Raw genomic sequence first — 21192 nt, 5'->3', positions numbered from 1 at the left:
TTGAAATACCCTATTCTCCTTTCCCTGCCATTGTCCAGACAAGGGAAGGGGAGATGTCACAGGAAGCACAGGGTAGAGCTTGGATTGTGGTGTAATATTCTGATGGTGATAAGAGACCTCAAGAAGCACAAGCAATGGAGATAGCATCCAAGTATAGTAAGGGAATCCGAAGATGAGGGATTCTTGATATCCACCCAGCCCTAATGTTGCCAAGTCAAGCCATAGGAGAACGAGATTGCAAGAAGTCTGTGGTAAAACTTGCTGCAGTGTCCCGATGGAGTGATTACAGATAAACACAGTTGTACGGACCCTCGACAGTCCCTGAGAACCTCTGTCTCAGATTGTCCCCTGCAAACCACCCATCCCCCCATAAACACAAGGGGGTGGATTTTTAATTTGCAACCTCGCAGAAAAGAGGCTGGAAAAAGTCTGTCCAAAAAAAATGTCCTCTTTACCCGTAGAAATCCTCTGTAGAAAGAAACACTGATTTAGCTTGTTTGAATTACTGAGATTGACTCAAACTAAGACCAATGATCCTTCACCCCGCTGTGAAGACTGATGGGAAAGAGAAGACAGAACAAAGAGTGGGGGAAAGCAGGTCTAACTGGCCAAGAAGAATTACTGGCCAAGGGCGTAATACCTTCTACTTTCTATTGCTCATTTAAATCATCATCCATGTACTTTAACTTTTTGAGATTTGTAGCATTTGCACTTCTGTGCTTTCACGGTTCTGCTGTTCATTTTAATTGGCATCTCTTGGGGAGTGGCTCAGTGTGTAAAGTACTTGCCGCGAAAGCATAAGAACCTGATTTTGATCTTCCAAACCCCCATTAGAAAGGCTGGATGTGGTAGCGTGTATCCATAATTCCGGAACTCTTCATGGTGAGCTAGGAAGCAGAGACAGGATCCCTGGAAGTTTACAGGGCCACAGCAGTGGCAATGAACTAGTAGTAGACAGGGTAGAAGGCAAGTGTCAATACCCAATACCTGGGGTGTCCTCTGACCTCTATATGCATGTCATCACACACTCAAAGATACACATACATCACACACCTGTACAAAGAATTAAACAATAATCATATCTCACTGCAAATGGTATTTATTTCATTCCCTTCTCTAAACCTAATATAAAATATTTTCTCTGCTTTTCATACCTCTAATAAATATATATATATATATATATATATATATATATATATATATTTTCTCACTTATATGTCCTCTTTCCCATTAATTTCTCACTTCACTATTTACATATGGATAAGCCTAGTCTTGGAATTAGTATAAACTTCATTTTCTTTAGCCAGCACCCCATTTCTGCTGTCTGTGAACCACATAGAGAAGAACACTTGTCTTTTCCTGCAGTTAACACTGGCATGCTGTCAATCATTGTAGTTGTTGCTATTGTCAGCTTTTTTCCTGAACATTATAAACCAGGGAAGAATAGTTCATAGGGAGATCCCATGTAAACGAGAAAGCCAATGCCCAATGGTAAGAAATCCACTCACCTACTTACAAAGGAATCCTTGCAGGACCCCAGAGGTCCTGACACTGGGTATATATTTAAGCTAAATATTTGATTCTCAGACTCCTGCATATATTTCGGAGAATTTACTTAAGTCATGTTTTTCAAAAAATTCATTAAATTTGCAACTCAGTGACTCCCCCTCAAAAATAATCACTATTTGCTTTGAATATACTCCCAATTTCATCTGAAACCTCCAATGCTTTGGAGCTGAGAATTTCAGAGCTATAAGGAACTTCAGAAATAATTTTAATTCAAACTTCTTAGTTTACCAGCCTTCTAAAGCTCAGATTACCCAGGGGACTCCTCTACAGTCACACAGCTGTCTGATGGCAGGATTGGCACCATCACCAATGGAATTTGGCTGCTACACTTTAGAGATTTTTTACTACAAAAGACATTTTAGTAGACTTAGGTTAAATGAAACTGAAAATATCAATTAGAATAACAGTTACTGGATTACTAGTTTACTGATAGGATTATATTTGCTAAATTTTAAAATATATAGATAAAATTCCAAGTGTTCAGATCAGAGATGGGCTTCATGGGGGTCCCTTGTAATGTAATATTAAATTGTGCTTATTCTTCTCTGAGAAGGATAGAGTTTTCATCCATTACTCAAGTTTATGGACCAGAAAAGACTGAAAATCAAAACTTGTGGCTTTCTTATGATTGGTTGGAAGTAAAATCCAGGATCCACTGATGCCTACTCACTGCCAGGAACTTTGTTAGAGGCTATGGGTACTGAAAGAAATGATACAGCATCCTTTTAGAAGGGCTCTCCCATTTTCTGTCCGGGAAGGTTAGATATATCATGTAGCCAGTAGTTGATAAAGCAATAGGTTACTTATCAGATTTTTGTCGGTCTAAAATCACTGTGTGACGACTGGGATAGAAACTGGAACCACTGTAGAACACGCCTAATTTTAGTCTTTCTATAGATTTTAAGCCATTGGGATGTACCTGGCATCATTTAGAAAGATCTCATCTCAATTCTGCAAAAACTCAGCTATGACTCCTACATGAGGGGCCATGTCTTATCCTGTTCTGGATGGTCACATCTGACAAAATATTACTAAGATGTTTATGTCTAAATCATTGTTCTATGGATTCTTTTGACCCCCAATAATGTAGTTTAATCTCCCAAATAATCTGCCAAATATATCAGTTGAATTTGTAGAGCCTGTCTTGTCTGGGTGATACACGGTAACCAGAGGTTTCCTGAAATGATCAATGGGTAGGGTTAAAATAGGGTTCAAAATGAACAATGGCCCTGGCCAGGTGGATTGGCAAGGAGTAGAGCAGGTCAGAAAGGAGATGCCTCTATTGGATGGAACTGGCCAGGCACAAACTTTGGACACTTAGGGACACAGGTCTTTGATAACCCAGAAGAGTGAGTGCCCAATGAACTCCCATAGCAGCTACCTTCTGGCACAACCCCCACCCCACCCCGACCCCTAACATGCAAATGAAATCTCCTTGCTCCACTTCCAAAGCACCCCACTTCAATCAGGGTTCCAAATTCTAAAATCAGCAAAAAACATTCAGATGGTTATGTGCAGAATGCTGTCCTACATCTGTCTGTCTCAAAGATGACAGATTTCCTCCACAGCCTCCCCCAAATACCCCTGAACAATTTCTGTGCCAAGATGAACAGGAGGGGTCCCAGACCAGTAGGGGCTCCTGGCCATGAGGGGCTGTTGCAGTGGTGTAAGGGTCCAGGGTGGGTGAGACACTGAGGACTCCAGACTGCATGGCCCAGTTCCTAGCAGCTCCTCCCATAGGCCAGCTTACCTAGTCAGGGAAAGCACCTGTGTTTGTTCTCCTGAAAAAGCTGTGTCATCTTTGGCTGTCTTCTTCTTTCTTGCTGTCTCCTCCAGCACGGTTGCTAGCCAATCAAGGTCAGCCTTGGCCTGCTTTGTCTTCCCAGCTGAATGCATCTTCATGTAGTACTCTTTTGCTTTCTGATTCTCTATTTCTTCTCTCTCTCCTCTCCTTCCTTGGCCCAACCAAGGCCCAGTGGTGTAACCTTCTTGGTTGTCCGTGTCACCCGACTGGGGTTCTCAGTACCAATGAGCCTCCCCACACCTTTTTGCCTTTGCAGGTAGTCATCATCATCTTCATCTTCACTTTTTAGGTCTGTTCCATCTCCACCTTCTTAGTGTTTGTCTTTTTTTTTTTTTGAGCCTGCCCCTGGATATCAGTTTCCTCAGCATTTGTATACTGCCTCACCTGGCCTTTATGGTCTTTCTGTCTACCTACTCTAGGCGTCTCTGTTCCACCCTCCACCGGGCCTTGAACTCAAAGATTGAATCTTAATGTCTCCCATAAAAATCTGTTGACTTTTCCTTACAGACAACTGTCTACTTTCTCTCTGGGTGGACTACATCAAATAATGACTTGAATATTTCACCAGAAGGGCTATTCAGTGAGCAAAAGAAAACTGCATATTTCATTTGTAACTATACCAAGAATAGCATTTTAAAAATCAAATCTACAGCGCCAGGAGCTGTCAACTTGTTTGGGTGGCAAAGTATCCAAAATTGCTACTTTTAAGAAAGTAACAAAAATAACATCAAAACCTAAATACTTACAAAGCTCTTTACTGTTGCTAAGAAAAAAAAAAAACCTACAATGAAGGAATAGAAGGGTAGAAAATACAGGTTTCATAACTAGAGTCCAGGAACTTGCAAGACATTTTCTCAGAGTAAAAGTAACATTTTTCTTTGTCATTAAGGATAGAAAGTGTGTAGGTAGTATAGAAAGTCAAATCTCTTCCTAGCTTTTAGTGAAAGTACCTTCTCCAAGATACAGTTAGACTTACAATGATGGGATACTTAATTTTGAACAGAAACATCTTACTTGGAGATGCATCAGGGAAGATTTAAAGGAAAAAAAAAAATCTTTGGATTGCCTGGCTCTGTAGTATTTGGGGAAAGTCTCGATAAGCTGGTCATTCTTTTGGTTTGGAGGTTTTGCACATGGATGGGACTGTTGATTGCTTTTCTTCCTGGGCAGCTTAAACAGTGCCTTCATGTTCTAAGAGACAAACCTGCAAAGTCAGTTCTGGCTCTTGAACTCAGAGATCCGGCTAGCTCTGCCTCCCAAGTGCTGGGATTAAAGGTGTGTACCACCACCGCCCAACTTCTGTTGTGGCTTACTCTTCCCATTTTCTAGCCACCAATTCTGGCTCTGTTCTAGTGGCTGTCTGTTCTCTGACCCCAGATACGTTTATTTCGGGGAACACACAATATTTCAGGGAACACAATACCCACCACATTTCCCCTGTTTTTGTCTAAAATTAAAAAAAGTTTATAACTAATACAAGAAAAATCATATCCAATAAGTATATACAATATACACAGTCAAGATTACATTAATGATGTCTAGTCCATTAACATTTGACAGATCCAGGTGAAAAACTCCATTATCTATAATAATGTCCAGTCCAGTAAAATTTGATAAACTCAGACAAAAATTTTTCATTACTTATCCTATCTTTTCTTTTCATAATAGATTCAGTAATCTACCTTTTGTCATTTTTATATCTTCTCCTTTTTCTTTTAGAGTAGATTCAGTGATCTATCCATTTATCCTATTATTTCTTTATCTTTTTTCTCAGGGTAGATTCAGTGATCTACCTCATATCTATTTTCTCTTTTTCCCTTCCTTTTTTTTAACAAAACCTCTGAATCTAATCTTCATGTTCAGCTTTTTTCCTGACCATTAACAATTAACAACTTGTAACCAATCATCATAAACAATGACAATATCCAAAACTCATTAAACAACCGAAAACCTCCCATCCCACTTTTTGGGGATGTGGGCGTCATCTTCTTAAAATTACTTCCATCTTTAGAGGATCCTGAAAAGAAAATTTTTGGGTTAATTGTCAAGTCCTGTATCATTTGTCCCGCCGCTGCATAATGATAAAATGTGGGGCTTGTTTCAAGTCCTTGTTCAAGTAGTCTGTCAGGCTGGATCATCTCAGCCAGTCATCTCGAAATTGTCCTAAACAGTTTGTAATCCAAAATTGCCTCCTCTGTGGTTTGGAGCAATCACAATCTCATGTCTGTCTGTCTTTCGGAACCATGAACGTTCTTCCCTAGAAGAGAATATCTTCACAGCAATTTCTCCCCAGCATTTCTCTTGCCAAGCTTTTCCAAACTGACCTTTGCCGATGCTTTCTTGTAACATGCTGGTCCTGGCAATTCTTCTCTGAACAAGCAGCAGTAAATTCTTCCAGGTAGCAGCATCACTAAAGTCACCAACATGATGAGAAGCAGCCAGCAACTTGAAGCAGCAGCCACTGCCTCCATGGTCCCACCGACACTGTTTGTGTCTCTGCCCGGGCTGAATCTTCTCCTAGGCTGGCCTCAACTTGGGATCCTTCTGTCTCTGCCTTCTTCAGTAAATCCTACCAGCATGTGCCACCACAACCGGGCCACAGGCAACAGGCTTTTTCATGAATTCATGCCTCGAACGTTGGGCGCCAGATATTGGTGAAATTATTAAGGCCACTCCACGTAGTTAAAAGGGAGGTTTATTTTGTGGGGTAACTTACAAATGAAGGGGTAGGTTGCAGGGTCTGGCAAAGGTATAGCGTATTCCGGTGGTGTTCTCTAGAGAACTCTGCTCGGTCTACCTCCAGCATCCAGGGTCGAGGAACCAAGAGAGAGACCTCTTCCTGATCCTTGGTCTTCGGCTTCCTCCTCCGCCCTGCCTTGTGGGCGTGACCATTACCGAAGCCTCAGTGGGGGTTGGAACTTCCAGGCCAATGCTGGGATGGCTATCCACTACAGTGGTTACTCTAGACTATACACTTACACTTAAAGATTTAGAGCTTGGATCCACAAATAAGAGAAAACATGTGGTATTTGTCTGAGTCTGGGTTAGCCAGACTCAGTAAAATATTTTCTAGTTCCATTCATTTACCTGCAAGTTTTAAGATTTTCATTTTTCTTACAGCTGAATAAAATTGCCCCCCCTCTCTCTACACACATACACACACACACACACACACACACACACACACACACACACACTACAGTTTTGTCATCATTTATCAGTTGAAGGGCATGTAGGTTGCTCCCATTTCCCAAGTATTGTGGATGGATCAGTGATGCACATCTGAGCAAGTATCAATAGAATCGGCCTCAAGTCCTTTGGGCATATGCCAGTGATTTCTATGTGGGGTCATGTGGTAGATATGCTTTTAGCTTTTGTGGATTTCTCCATATAGATTTCCTGAGTGGTTGCACCTGTTTGCAGTTCCCCAACATTGAACGAGGGGTCCCCTTTTCCACATCCTTGCTGTCAGTTGCTCTTGGTTGTAACCATTCTGAACAGAGCAAGATGAAATCACAAAGTAGTTTTCAGTTTCACTTCCTCAATTGCTGAGGATGTTGAACATTGTAGCTTTTCTTTCCCCTTTTCTCCTTCTACCTTTTCATTCCTTCATTCTTCAATCTTTGATTCTCTAAGTAACCCTAATGCCTTTCTAGGAACCATCTGCCCCCCTTCTTAGGCTTGCTTCTTGTTTCTCTCCTTCCTTTTGGACACACAGCAGACCATTCTCAGGTTTATACTGGGAAGATGAAGGGGGATATTCTGGTATTGTGTTGCTATCTTCTTCACCTTGAGTGTGTTACATGGAGCACATTGACCTTTGGCTAGAACAAGTGAATGATGACCATTTGTACTGCCTGATGTACTACCTGAGGTTCTGACAGTACAGAGATTTGTGAAAAGCCTCATCTTAGAGTTAGAAGGACAAGTGTCATCTTAGGCCATTGTCAGTTACCATGGGGGTGTCCCTTTATATGCTTATTCGTCTTTGACCTATTACCCACCATTTATCCAGTACATCTTCCCTTTGCCAGCACCCTGGTCCAGTGTGCTCACAGAAATTTATAAAAATGACTTCAGGGAGAGCTATCAACATGGTTAAGTGGAAGGACATGTTATAAATATAATGGTTTTGTCAACACTGTTGTAAAGGGAAGAACAGAGTGTGGAGGAGACCAGCAATCAGAGTAACACACCCTTCCTGGGTGGGCTGTGATGTGCTTTGAATTGGTAGTGATATATTTTTTTTCCTAGCTCATGAAAGGTTCAGATGTAATTACCAGGAAGGGAATGCAGCTCCTGTTCAAGAGGCATAAATTCATATGCCTTTAGGGGCATACAAGTGATTTAAATATGCAAAATGGAGGGTGTAGGTGGAATATTAAAAGGGCCTGTGGCAAATTGGAGAGAATGTGCCCGTTTAAAGCCACTCAAGCTCAAAATAATTTCCTAAAAGCTCTTCTGTCCAAATAAACACAAATCTGCATGTGGAGTATGTTTTTACTTTCAGCCTATCATAGTGGGCATCCTAAACAGTGTATCTGAGGATTAGAAGAAGTCATCAATGGAAGTCATCAATAGTTAGGGCAAAGGCGTGAGGCAGTTGTCCCTAGCTGTGGAAACCCTGGTAGAAAGGATTTTTGTAATTACATGCTGGTGGGTCTTCTGAATTGGTAGAAGTAGTTTGAAGCTTATCTTGAGTTCTTCACTTAGGTGGAGTAACACAATAAAGTTTTAGTTGTTGTTCTTGTTGGGTAATTTATCGCCATTGGAAAATCAGAGTAGGTTTGATTCCAAGAGTTGGAGACACACAATGTACAAGTCAATGTGAGTTCAATGAAGTCTAAACAAAGGTATCCATAAGAAAAGAGCATGACAAAAACAAGAGCCTTCTGATGTGGAATAAAACCATGTCATTGGAATTGTTTCAGAGGATTATGAAAGAAATGTTTAATACCAGATGATGTTGACTGTGTCTGGGATTGGTTTTGAAGAGCCTACTGATCCCTCCCCTTTTCCATTACCACAGCCTCAGAGTCAGCAGTATGGAGGAGCAAGCATGTGACTGAGTGCTTCCTAGGCTGGTTTCTCTTTTGCAGAATACTAGTTCTGATTCAGAGTGAACTCGGCCATTTCCTCTTGACTTTTTCATCCACAGGGACCATATATGTTGTAAGCATATATTTTTATTCAAAGAGAAAAGAAAAACTAAAAAGAAGATACTTACATAGGTATAAATATTACTCAATGTTAAAAACAAAACAAAAACAAAACCCCACTAATACATCTTACAACTAGCTGGAATCCGCTACATTGCTACCATGGCAACCCTCAAAGGACATGTTCACAACCCCCCCCCCCAAATTCCCTCCCAAACCCATATACCTGACAGTCATCCTCCTTAGTGAGGCTGTCTCTCTTACACTCCACCCACCAAGTGTAGATCCAAAGCAAAGAGGCAGAAAATAACATCTTCTACCAATCTGCTTGTCATTTAGAAAAAGCTCACTGTATAAATGTCATGGAAACAAGCTGTTCTTACAGAAAGAAGAGAGGAAAGCCCTTGCCTCACTTGCTTCCCTTTCAATTTTAATCTTCCTAATCAAAGGGTAACGCAAAGCAAATGTTATAAGTGTTTGAAAGCAAATATCTGTGAAGATTGGCCATGGTGTGGTTCAGTTACATTCAACTAGCTAGTAGGTTCCAGGCAGCAGGATCAAGCTCTCTAGTGAAGACAATGGCTATCCAAGATAGTACTCAGAAAATGGAATAACCCAAAGCCTAGGATGATAAGGCAGTGAGGATTTTTCCCTTTAATCAGGACTGTGAATCCTTAATAAAGTACCACTTTAAAGGCTAACACATTTCTGTCTAACACACTTTCAAAGGCACATAATGTAGAGTTCAACACGATACTATTGATAAAATTGAGCAATACCCCGATGAAGCCCTGCTCTCTGTTACAAATAAGAGGTCTGTGTGTTCTTGGCTGAAGAATATAGGGTGTTGTCAGAGTTCTACAGAAGCCATCTGAAAGCCAGATAAGTGAAGGCTGTAGAGAAAGTGGCATTTGAACTGAGTCCCAGAGAAGTCATATTCTCACAACAGAATGAGAAGGGGAAGGGGGAGGCATTCCAGAGAATGAACTAAATTGTAACAGAGCTGGCGGTCAGCCACTGTAAACACTAGTAGAGTAGGAGGTCACCCACTGAGGTAGGAGTGGAAGAGAATGGTGGGCAGGAAATGAATCCAATGTTCAGACTACAAGAGGAAGAACGGCTATCAAGTATGCTGCTCCAGGACAGCTGGCTGAATGGTACTAGAAAATCCATCCCCTAAAGCATAGGACATTGGGTGGACAGCTCCCTCTGGGACAAAGACCTTTATAATTGTGTGTGTGTGTGTGTGTGTGTGTGTGTGTGTGTGTTGGGTAGGCAATTTGCAGCATGCATGGTAGGAGTCTAAAATAATGACTTGTGCAGTTCTAGCAGGTGAGCCTGATGCACCATGCAGGTAATTTCTAGCTAGTGCAGTCTCCACCATGCAAATCAGGCCATCCAAATAAAAGTAATACTGGTCGCTCAAAGCTCAGCCTCTTGGATCTTAGCATTACACTTCTGTGGTATCAGATTCTATCATTCCAAGGCTGCCAGTTTAGGAATTTAGGCACCACACTTATGAGAATTCCCCAATGGGGAACCAACTCTATTTTCTGATCTCTTATTAATGGCCTTCTCTTATCATAAATGAAAGCAAGAACATTATGATATCCATAAAAGGCAAATACCCATGGTGCAAATTCATGGAAATCTCTAAATAACATCAGCATAGCCCCCTTTGGTTTGAATAGACACTGAGATATCCCAGTAGTATATTTCACTAGCCAATATCTGTACTTCACAGGCTGTTGACTCGCTGGAGGATGTGAGTTAACAGGGAAGGGAACTGATGTAGCATGTATGCTTGGGTTGGCCTAGATAAATGTGCCTATCACAGAGGTTAGATGGGCCATGAAAAAACTAAATTACAGAAAGTAACTACAGAGCCTTTGGAAAGAAAAACTTACAGAAAATGAGAAGTTAAGCAAGATTAGTTCAACTCATCATAGCTGGTCTTAGGTCAGAGAAGTGTGAAGGATCAGAGACCATGGAGTTCTATCTGTAGAATGGAGGTAATGGCCAAAATTTATGGCTTACAACTCAAAAAATCCTACTAAGTGACTACAGAGAGTCATACAGCATATAGGTTCTCAAGAGAGCTAGATCCTGTGGTCAGGAGAGCTTTTGTAAAATTGTAAAATTGCCAGAATTCTGCCTATCTAGCCCGAAGCCAGGAAGAGACTTGTGCGTGAATGTGTAAGTTCTTGAAGGTTGAGGAAAGATTGCTGAAAGGGCATAGTTTAGGGCCAGGAGCTGTCCAATGGAAGTGCTGTAAAACTAGAGAATGTGTGTCTATCACATGGACATGCACATTGATAAAGTACAACATTTTCAGCCATGTAAGGAATTTATGACAGATCTGTACATAGACTGTCAGTTTCAATGTGTTCTCTGGCACACTTGTTCTGATGAGGCTGGGGCCTGGGCAGAATAGCTTGTGATGCAAAGATACTGAACTAGGCAGAACAGAAAGATAATGTTGCAGCAGCCTAGGAAACGCATAAAGGTCTGAGCTGAGCAAATCAGAGGCTTCTGGGAAGGAGACACTAGAAGTGCTTTGACTAAGGGCACAGGTAACAAAGGCAAAGACTCGTGCTTGTTTGGTTGGTTATTGCACATTGGTAAGAGAAAAGCAAAAACTGACTAAGTTTTCAATTATGAAAACTTAATATGCAAGAAACCACAGTCATGCTTTAGAGTCAGTTGGATTTTATCCCGTGTGAGCCAATTATCAGGGAAGGGCTTTGAATGTAGTTCGTCTTACTGGATTTATCTTCTAATTTGCAAAAAGAAGAGAACACTGTCTATATTTTAGGGTTAGCTCTGGGAGTAACAGATGCATTCTGTTTAACATAGTTCAAGATCCTTGAGAAGCATCAAATACATGGAGAAAATTTTAAAAAATATTTCAAATAATAAAAACTACACTTTTTTGTGATACATGATGGAGGTCGCTTATAGGATAAAATTATGTAGTGCTTCCTGGACTGTGGAAGAACTAGTTAAATTTGATAATGGACTCAGTGTTTTATCTGTAACTCAACACCAGCATTGAATTACTTCTCATCTTAATGTTGTCTAAAAAGACATAAAGATAAGCTAGACATATGCTCTATATGTGCATGGCTCTTTCAAATACAGGGTTAGGGAAAATATAATTAAAGCTGTACAATCAAGAAATTTGATTTGTAAACAAGAAATATTCTAAATGATGGCAAAATGGTTATCAACAACATTAGATTTGGTAGTAAAATATTTTGTCAACACATTTGTGCCTGTATTTATTCTTTCACTTTGGGCAAACTAACACATAGATGACAATTGAGTTATACTCAGTCCTTCATTCTTCTTAATATTAAGAATCCCAACTACTTGTCTGACTCAGGGAAATAAACTCACACTATGCCGTGCTCTGCCAATGACAAATAAATTGAATATTGTGTGTTATTTGCTTTTTTTTTTTTTTTTGTTGTTGTTCCTGTAACAAAATACCTGACAAAGCAGCTTTAAGGAGAGGAGGTTTGTTTATTTTTGCTTAGAGTTTCAAAGGTTTCAGTTTGCCACAGTAGGAAAGACGATGCTGAACAGTTTCTCCTATGGTGGGAGGAATGTGAACTAGTGGTTTGTTTACTTGGCGGCAGCCAGTATACTATGATAGACTGGAGCAGGCCAAACTGTACCCTTCAAAGGCGGGTCCACTTTCCATATCCAGGTTCTACTTCCCCTCTAGGCTCCACAGCTTTCAAAATGATGCCCAAGCTGGGAACTGAGCATTCAAAGCATGAGTCTCTGAGAGACATTTCAGATTATACAGTTATATTCCAAACCTACAGACCTCCAACGTCCATAGTCTTCTCAGAAAGCAAAATGCACTTAGCCCAGGTTTGAGAGTTCTCATAGTCTTTTGCATATTGAGTTTTCTTTATTCATGATAACATCATAGATAAATATACTGAAGCATGCTCATAAACATTACCCATTTCCTCCCCCAAACTCTTCAGAACAGTCCTAAAGTTGTTCAAAAATCCAAACTGTCTTCTGAGACTCAAGGTAACTTCTCTGTGAGCCTCTATGAAATAAAAAAGAGAGTTACATATTTCTGTATGCTATAGGACAGAATAAATAAATCCCTTCCATTCCAAAGGGAATCATGGAAGGGTAACTAGGAAAATGTGGACCAAAGTAAGACTGAAAGCCGGTAAGACAAACCTGTGTCTTTGTCTAGCATTTCAGAAACATCATGACATAGTCTGTGTCCTAATGGACTTTGTCTTCCCTGCTTCTGAATGAAAAAAGACATAAAAAAGGAAAAGAACATGGCTGCTCCTAGGTATGGTGGAGGAGAAAGTTTATTATTGATAAAAGGGAGAGCATAGTCAGAGGCAGAGACATCTGCGAGAGTCAGGAGTGGACATGACCATACTGAGCTGGGCCAAGTGGGAAGAGGGGAAGGGAGAGGTAGAGGGGAGAGAGAGGAGCCAGTGAAGAGGCCCAACGGAGAGTAGATGAAAGGATCAGGGAATCAAAATGGTTGGGTTATACAGGGAAGAGCCTCTGGGGGAAGGGCAGGGTTTGCCAGCCACACCCATTAACATATAGTGACGGAGGGATGCTTGGAGAACCTGGTGCTTTGATATGTATGTTAACTAGGCACCTCAGCCTCTTGTCCCAGGGTCTGAGACTTAGCACCTCTATGGTGTGGCCTTTGTAGTACAGCTAGTCTCTCTTATGTGGTCTCCATTGGGTATCTGTGGCTTTCCTCACAATTTATGCCGTGCTCCTGGCATTTCGAACATCTCCACTGTACAACTTCTGTTGTCATTCTGTTTGGGGTTTTTGTGTGGAATCCCACCCATCTCTACATTGGCCTCCTGGGCTTTTCTCTGGAATCTGGCTGGGTTCAGGCTTGCATGATGCTGTCACTCTTGCATTCTGCCTGCCTACAAAACGTTCATGTTCCTCTCACCATTTACCATATGAATGATACCAAGTTCTGCTGCCAGTATGAAATGTAGGCAGGACCTCTTGGACCATGACCATGGAAGATCGAGTGCCTGGGCAGCTAAACTTGGACAAGCAGTTCACTGTGTGGGGTTCTTTTCCATTGGAATATCTGGGACAACTTTCCTTGTTTAGGTTTCCTGCCTCCCCTCCCCCTGCCCCTCACTCTCCTATCAAATAGAAGTCTTTCAAAGGAGTTTGTATTTCCATATGTTGGGGCTTTTACAGGGAGGGTTCTCGCTAGCAGGAAGCTTTCCTATTGTCTCCATGAACATTCTGATTTCTCTTTATTGACATGAATCTCTTTAATTATTACCTCTGCTTTGTCTACACTGTCATGACTTGAAATGCACTCTCATAACGTTCCATGGCAAACTACATTTTTTTTCATTTTATTGTACTTATTTGCTCTTCTTTTCTCTCTCCCTCTGTTACTTTCTCCCTCCACCCTTCCTTTGTCTCCACCTCTACAGAGCTTGGAGAATAACATAGTTATTCTTTCGTACAATTTTCTTTCCTACAATAAAGTCAATCATTTAAAATTCAGTCTCCTTTATATTTTGAGGACAGAAGCAAAATATAGCCAGATTCATTGCTAAAAAGTAATGCAAATGGCCTCATGAACACATTCTTTTCTGTTTGTGTTTGTTTGTGTCCTGGTCATCTAAACTTCCAACAGAATGCTCCTTCTAAGCCCTGCTTATAGAGTTTTTAGAAACATCTCCAGCTCACATTCCAGCCTCTTCTACAATTCCTCCCACAAAACAGTCCACAGGCCCCAAACCTCATGACCAGATCCTTCATACTAAACATCTCAGGGATCAGTACCAATTTTTAGCATTAGCTGCTTTTGTCTTGTTACAATCACTATACCCAAGATCCAAGAAAGTAAGATTTACATCTGCACATGGTTTCAGGGAGGTTTTAATTTACAAAGCAGGGAAGGCAAAACAGACTATCTCCATTTGTAGAATAAGCCACGGCCTTGTGCTCCTAGTGTCCTGGTAGCAGAGAGGAACAGAGAACCTGATTGGAATAAGGCTTAGGTTGTGACCTTCATAGACCCTCCCCCCAGCAACCCACTTCTACCAGCCAGGTTCCACCTCCTGAAGGCTCTGTAGTCTTTAAAATAGTGCTCCAGTCTGGGGGCCAAGCATTGAAAACATGAGACTATGGAATATATTTTAGAGTTAAACCATAACAAACTACTTTCAACATACTAAACATAATGGATAGTTACAAAACTATTTTGTTCATTAAAGAGAAGGTTAAAATTGAAATGAATTTTAAATTTGTCTTTATAGTTCATCTAATCATGAGAAAGAATAAAATTCTTAATTGGTAATGTAGTATAATTACTAATTAGATAATATATAGGAACAATAAAATTTGAATAATTCTGCATCCAACAGAGGTAAATTATTTATATCTGATTTTTAAAAATATGCTGCTGTGCTTGTACTTTGGCTGGCCACATGACAGATAAATTCTACTTCTCTGTTCTAACTACTGCAAACCTTATATTTGGTAAGATGTTTGGACTTTTTGACAAGCACATAATTGCAAACTTAAATGTAAATGTGGTCCCTAAAATAATTTCACAGTTCCCATTTTAGGATTATTCTCCAGAAAATCTTATGTCATGAATAGAAATTTCAGTCTACACAGCTATAATTTTGGTTAATTTGAGGTTCCACAATGTCTTAGTTTACTTTCTGTTGCTATAACATAACTCGTAAAACTGACAAAATTATAAAGAAAAGAGGTTTCTTCTGGCTGACAGTTCTTGAGGCAGTCAAAAGATTGGGCGGCCACACTGTAGTAGGGACTTATACTACATTCCTATGGCAGAACAGTAGAACAAGTGGATCTCCTACAGAATGACAAAGCATGAGGCTCTCACTTGCTTTATGATCCTCTGGTCTTGTGAGAAAGTCATTGGCCCATTCTCAAAACCATCTTAACTCCTGAAGTCTCCATTGCCTTTCAACACGAGTATGTTGGGAATAAAATACATTTCAGATGGGCAAACCATATTTAAACTATAATGCTGAGGATTTAACCAGAGTCCTGTTTTAGTTCAGAGACCTGTAAGTGTCTTAGATATTGTTTCTTCAGGTAATCATCCAGACTAGACCCTGTTGATGAGATGCCTCATTTTTAACTGTTGCTTTCCTGCATCCTAAGTTACAGCCTTACGACCCTAGTCTTCCCAGCTCCCAGTAGTCTGACAGTGTCTCTGTCATAGAGGAGATGTTGAGCTGCCTACATTAATCTGGCTTCAGAAGCTTTGCTTGGGTCTGGCACATAGATCATTGTGCTACTCCATTGCCAAAGCATGGTGTGAAGAACACTGTGAGAGTGTGTCAGGCTATATCCTCAGACATAACATGCAAACATTTTGTCTGTTCCTAAAGTATGACAGATGTGACAAATCCTTAAAACTTGCCACTCCTCTGAAATCTTCTTAGGGATTGGGGACACAAATCCTTTTCTTCCCTCTCCACATGTCTCATGGGTTCCATCTTTTCCTCGAGTCTTACCACAAGAAGCACTAGATTGCAAGTCTCATTCTTAAGGGAATATAAATATCTAATGTTTTTTTTTTTATTTCTGTCTAATTTTTCTCCCACAGATCTTGTAAGGAGATTTAAGTTTTTTTTTTAATTAGTTTAAGTAAATTGTAATAAGGAAAGGCATAAATGTATTCTCATGTTTTTCTTTTTTGAATGTGTCAGGTGGTGACTATATTTCTTTTCAGCTCCAGACTCAACAATCTGAGTGGTAGGAACAGGATACTCTCTTAGGAGATATTGGCCAGAGACACTCCCAGAGGCCCCTATACAGTTCTTGTCATTTTTCTTGGTTGCCCACCAAGGAATAATAAGACACTATTGCTGAAGACACAGTATGCCTTGGGTAGAAGATATAGAGAAATCAAACTGGAACTGAGCTGGAAGCCTTTTCCCTGCTTGCCAGTTTTCATAGTGGCAGAAAATGTACTATGCATTTCCAGGAGAGAAAGGCGTCAGTGGTATTACCAAGTTGTAAGCTATATGAACTACAATACCAACCTGTCAGATAAGGCATCCTCACTGCAACAGTGGCATGATTGTTAGGGGGACAACCATGAACTTTCTGATTGGTTCTGAGCCCATAATCCACAAAGGTGAGTTTATGCCTGGTATTGTAAATTCAAGTCAAAGCTTAGGGCTGGGGAGAACTTAGGCTCCAGAGGGGAATTTACTACTGCTGTGTAGTGATATTGTTTAGTACCAAGTTGCCTTCTAAATACTTAGGCCTCTTGTCATAGACAAATGTGACTCTCAGTCATAATCACAGAAACTTCTCTGCACATTGAAGGGCAGCGAGTGCATATGTTAATGACTACTCAAGGTACTGAGTCTAAGTGATGATTGAGTGTTCAGCCTTAAATAAATAGTTTTATTTGAATAGTTTTTTAAGTAATAAAATTGGGTAATAAGAAATAATCAGCTTGTAGAGAGTATGGTAGTGGATATCTATAGTCCCATAATGAAACATGAGGACCATGAGTGAATTTGTGTCTAGCCTGAGCTAATAGTAAAGTCCTGTACCAAGAAACTAAGTGGCTATTCCCCACTCTCTCTTCTAACAGGTTCAGTGTAACTGGATTTGTGTTGGGGTCTTTGATTCACTTGGACTTGAGTTTTGTTAATGGTGATAGATATGGATCTATTTGCATTCTTCTGCATGTCGACACCCAGTCATTCCAGCACCACTTGTTGAAGATGCTTTCTTTTCTCCATTGTACAATTTTGGCTTCTTTGTAAAAAATCAAGTGACTGTAGGTATGTGGATTTATGTCTGGTCTCCCATTTGATTCCATTGATCAATGTGTCTGTTTTAATGCAAATATCATGCTGGTTTTTATTACTATAGCTCTGTAGTAGATCTTAAGATCAAGGATGGAAATACCTCTGGAAGTTCTTTTATTGTTAGGACTGTCTTAGCTATTCTTTTTGTTTGTTTGTTTGTTTGTTTGTTTGTTTGTTTGTTTATTTTTCCATGTGAAGTTGAGTATTGTTCTTTCAAGGTCTGTAAGGAGTTATGTTGAAATTTAGAATGTATTGGCATAGGAAACAACTCATTGAATAGAATCTAAGTAACACAGATACTAAGATTGACAATTAATAAATGGGACATCATGAAACTGAAAATCTTCTGTAAGGCAAAGGACACTGTCAATCAGACAAAACAGCAGCCTAAAGAATGATAGCCAACCCCACATGTGACATAGGGCTGACCTCTAAAATATATAAAGAACTCAAGAAACTAGACATCAACAAAACAAATATTCAATTGAAAAATGGGTACTGACCTAAGCAGGGAGTTCTCAACAGAAGAATCTCAAATGGCAGAGAAACACTTAATGAAGTGTTCATCATCCTTAGCCATCAGGGAAATGCAAATCAAAATAACTCTGAGATTCCATCTCACACCTGTCATAATCGTTAAGATCAGAAACACAAATGACAACTTATACTGGAGAGGATGTGGAGCAAGTGGAATATTCTTCCTTTGCTGGTGGGAGTTTCAATATGGACAGCTACTTTGGAAATCAGTGTGGTAGTTTCTCTAAAAACTGGGACTCAATCTACTATAAGACTCAGCTATACCACTCTTGGGCATGTACCCAAAGGATTCTCAATCATACCACAACGACACTTGCTCAACTATGTTCATAACAATTTTATTTGTAATAGCCAGAACCTGGAAACAACCTAAATATCCCTCAACTGAAGAATGGGTAAAGAAAATTTGGTACATTTACACATTGGAGTATTAATCAGCTACTAAAAGAAATGACATTAGGAAATTTGAGGACAAATGGATGGAACTAGGAGAAAAAAATCTCCTGAATGAGCTAATCCAGACTAAGAAAGACAAACATAGTATGTACTCACTCATAAGTGGATATTAGCTGTAAAGTAAAGGATAACCATGCTACAGTCCAAAGACCCAAAGAGGCTAGGTGACAAGGAGGACCCAAAGTAGATGCTTGGATCTCCTTGCAAAGCAGAAATAGAGGAGAACTCCTGGTTGGACTGGGGTCAGGTGGCCATGGGAACTTGAGGAAGCAGGTTGTGCAGAGGGGTAGAGTACTGAGAGAGATCACTGGAAAGGGGGCTTTTCGAAGTCCAGTAGAAGCCTGATACAAGGGAAACTTCCATGAGTCTACAAGGTTGGCCCCAGCTAAGACTCCTGGCAGCAGTGGACGCATAGCCTGAACTGGCCATCCAGTGATCAGACTGGTGACTGTTGTCATCAGAGAGCTTTCTTCCAGTGACTGATGGAGGCAGATTCAGAGAGCATCAGGGCCAAATATTGGGCCAAGCTCTGGGAGTCCTGCTGAGGACATGGAAGAGGGATTGTAAGAGTAGGGGGGTGCTGTCAGGTACATTGCAGGAAAACCCCACAGAAACAGCTAGCCTGGCTCATAGGAATTCACAGAGTCGGAACCAACAACCAGGAAGCCTGAATGGGACTCACCCAGGCCCTCTGCGTATATATGACAGTTATGTAGCTTGGTCTATTTATGGGACTCCTGGCAATGGGAGCAGGTCCTGTCTCTGGAGCTTTGGCTGGCTCTTGGGAACTTATTCCTCATGCTGGATTGCCTTGCCTAGCCTGAGTACAGGGGGAGGTGCTTGGTCTTAAGGCAGGTTGATATACCATGCTTTGCTGATGCTCATGGAAGGCCTGCCCATTTCTGAGTGAATAAGGAGGGGGGGGTGAATTGAGGGAGGGGGTGCAGGGGAAGCGGGGAGAGGAAATGTGAGGAGGCAAGGGAGGGAAAGAGAGGAGAGGCTGCAGCCAGGATTAAAAAAAAAGAAACTAGGAGGAAAGTATTAAATAATCTTATCTTGTTCATAAGCTTATATTTTATATTTTAGGGCATGCAGAGTGGGAGTTCTCAGGAAACCAAATGCATTTATGGGAAAGGAAGTTATTCCCTATATTAAATATACTTTAGAAATAGATACTGAAAGCATCCTCATCTGTACAATAGAAATGTACTTATGCTACTGAAAGGATTAGATAAAACTTGTCTCCGGCATAGTTAAAAAGAGCTGGGACATGGAGAGAGACACAAAGGCCTTCCTAGGCTTGTGACGTGCTGTTGGAGGCAGGTGAGCGGCAGTAGAAAAGCTCCTCTGTCCATCTTTCTGACTGGCTGCAGCTTGTGGCTACTGCCCCTTTGTGTTCAGGTTTGAGCTGGACCCAAATGTGAGCAGGCTTCTAACACATCACATCCTCAGTCCTTCTGAATGGTTGGGTCATAGCTCTGCTGCACACACTGTCATCTGGGGGGCATACACTTTGGGGCAGAAGAATGTATTATTGGAGAAAGGGCATTTTATAGGGAGGGGATTGAGTACAAGTGGTTTTTAAAAGTCACCTGGGAAACGTGTGAAACTGTAACGTGTACTCAGTATTTCTGGGTACGCTGACTTGACATCTTGAATAGCCACACTAGACAGCATCCTTCCCAAGTATATGCATTTGTTTTCTGCCTAGCCTAACAAACTGATAAAGACCATGACAAGAGGGTCCTCTGGCAGGGATGACAGTGATGTGGAGAGCTGTCTACTGTAGTCTTTGTTCCTGGATACTCTAGTCAATCCCCTCCCCACAGGATTTTGTCAGACAACCAGAAGGATTTTTTTTTTTTCTTAGTGGAATGACATGACAATTCAGATGGAACACAGGAGTGACAACAGTGTGTTGTTATATCCTGAGAGAAGCTGGAGGCCAAGACCCACAAGGATAGATGTGGAAGAGGAATCGAACCCTTTAGTCCTTCTCTCTTAGGTGATTTCTCCATCACTGCCCCATCTTCCACATTTCAGGATCATACTTAAGAACAGAATGGAGTCACAGAAATTGAGACACAGAGCATCCTAGTAATATTATGGTTCACATTAACAATAGTGATAGGATGTGGAAATGGATGCATTGATCCAGGGTCTAGAAATTTGCTTCAAAAATGAAGTAGACAGGTAAGCAGAGGAGATGGGATTCATAATCTGCACTCCAAAGTGTTAGGAGCTATAAGAAGAAAGGCGGATAATGAGGATATTTAATGCTTGTGGCCTTATCCCAAACATAGTAATAAAAATAACTCCCACCATTGAGAGATCAATAGCAGGCTCTATAGAGTTCCACAGATATGTGTCTTCTGCTATCCATTCTATAGATAGGTAGGGGTTTAGAACTAAAGGATGAACATCATTCAAGTGCACTAGAGTCATGAATGTTAGAGTCCATTTTACCATGTCAGTTCTGAAGACTGGACAAACTTTAAATAGAACAAAAAAAAGAAAAGAAGGTTCCTATGAACTCTAGCCAATAGCTTATTTTTCAGTGCTCATGTGCTGTTTACAAGCATAATGGCTCGATTATTACAAGGACTTTGCTGAAGAGCCTCTTGGAAAACACCCACAAGGAAGGGAGAAAATACGGGAAAAGGCACCTAAGGTTTCCAAGTTGAACACCACTTACGCATCTGACCCACCTTCATTTTCTTTTTTCTAATGACTATCATAGACACTGTGTGCATAAGGAAATAGGAGAACTTATTGAGGAAGACAGTGCCTGTAATTTAAAAAGATACAC

The 21192-nt window shown here is 40.7% G+C and overlaps 1 pseudogene; it reads right to left on the bottom strand.

Moving 5' to 3' along the window:
- Window positions 1-3315: 3315 nt before the first annotated feature.
- LOC118594528 lies at window positions 3316-5992 on the bottom strand (annotated as a pseudogene).
- Window positions 5993-21192: the final 15200 nt, after the last annotated feature.

The sequence above is a fragment of the Onychomys torridus genome, chromosome 13 (genome assembly GCF_903995425.1).
Source record: "Onychomys torridus chromosome 13, mOncTor1.1, whole genome shotgun sequence".
NCBI classification, from domain to species: Eukaryota; Metazoa; Chordata; class Mammalia; order Rodentia; family Cricetidae; genus Onychomys; species Onychomys torridus.
The sequence above is the reverse complement of the archived record's forward strand: the minus strand, read 5'-3'. Positions and strand labels throughout refer to the sequence as shown.